The sequence below is a fragment of the Adiantum capillus-veneris genome, chromosome 7, assembly GCF_014529385.1.
Source record: "Adiantum capillus-veneris isolate H3 chromosome 7, ASM1452938v2, whole genome shotgun sequence".
Classification (NCBI taxonomy): Eukaryota; Viridiplantae; Streptophyta; class Polypodiopsida; order Polypodiales; family Pteridaceae; genus Adiantum; species Adiantum capillus-veneris.
The window spans coordinates 125226479-125228052 of record NC_140937.1 but is presented as its reverse complement, the minus strand read 5'-3'; the positions used below and the strand labels follow the sequence as shown (position 1 = coordinate 125228052).

Here is a 1574-nt window from a genome sequence, read left to right as displayed (position 1 = left end):
CATCAACTGACATATCAACACTAGAAGCGGTGCAACCACCAGCAAACCCTGCTTATAACCCTCCAGCAGGACCAACACAAACAACAGCAACCTGTCCACCAACAACAACAACCTGTCCACCACCAACAGCAGCAACCTGTCCACCAACATCAGCAACATCTTGCTTCTTTCCACGAGCACCACCACCTGAACCACATAACAAAAACCATAAAACCAATTAGACTACCAACACCAACAATCATCAACTTACATTAACACATGAAAAGCACAACCTTCAATATTCTGAAAGAAGTTTGAGAACTTTTTCTCCAAAACCTGCGGGTAGGCCTTTAGTATTCCACACCCGTCAAAAGGCTGAGACATAATATCTTGCGCAGCAGCCATGTGCACCTCACTTGAGAGGTCATACTTCTCATATGACGTAGGACGCTTATGTCCTGTCACCATCATTCCAACCTCGCGAGGCACCTGTCCAAGACTCATTCGAGTCACACAAGTGCTTCGTAAGCTCTTATTACTGAAATTTCCACCAACTCCTGTCCTATCGCCAATTGACTTCACAATATTGCTCAACACCTTCACCGACACTCTGTTACGACTATACCAAATCTGCAAGAAATTTAGTAATCGATAATTGACTCAGCAAAATGTAAAAATTGCACACCAAGAAATATGACAAAAAAACTTATTAAACCTCCGTGTGCGAGGAGAGTTAATTGGCTGCAAAAACAAAAACAACAGATTCTTATCACCCTCAACAATACACTGCATGGGACGCATCAGCTGATCAAATGTCAATACAACATCATCATCACGAATTGTAACAACAGGTCGAAAGTGATCCAGCTGAAAATGCATCAAGTCAACCTTATAATTTTTGCTAGCACGCTCACAAAACCTGCAAAAGCACAAAAAAACTCAATACCACTAAGTGCCAACTAAGAAGCTTATCGCTATAAGCCTAAAACTCACAAACCAACCTAACATATTCTCCAAGCTCATCTTTACCACGCGAGAACATCATCCTCTCAAGCCTATAGAGCTCTAAACCACCCCTGATTGAGAAATGCAACATGCAAAAGTAAGCAAATCTCATTTGACACCCACGACCATGCTGGATACTGAAATCAACATCCTGCAGAATCTCCTGCTGCAAACTAACACCAATCACTGAAGCTTTTTTCCTCTCCTTGCAAACTCCAGCAGCGACCGACCTTCGCATCGCAGCCAGAATAGCGTTCTGAGTTGATTTAAAGATAGGATTCCGTACAATATCAAACGGCACCTCAATAATACTAGTAGAGCAGCAACTCTCAAATCCTGCTCCTTTTTTATCATTCTACCAAAGCACCGCAACATTCCCATCAATGTGTCTGATGGAAATAAGCCACCATCCTGTTTACATACCACAATAAAAAACCTAGCAAGCATTTCATTCAGTTGTTGACGAAGATCCAGCTTCTCAAGAGGAATATCACAATCCACACTAGACATTTTCCTCCATGTATCAAACTTTTTACGTGCCCAATTATCCTTGTGTTTTGTGGCCCCACTATCCCCAGCACTCAACAACT

At 42.2% G+C, this 1574-nt stretch overlaps 1 pseudogene; it reads right to left on the bottom strand.

The window, feature by feature from the left end:
- LOC147454571 (uncharacterized) overlaps positions 1-1338 on the bottom strand; it is a 1680-nt pseudogene extending 342 nt beyond the window's left edge.
- Positions 1339-1574: the final 236 nt, after the last annotated feature.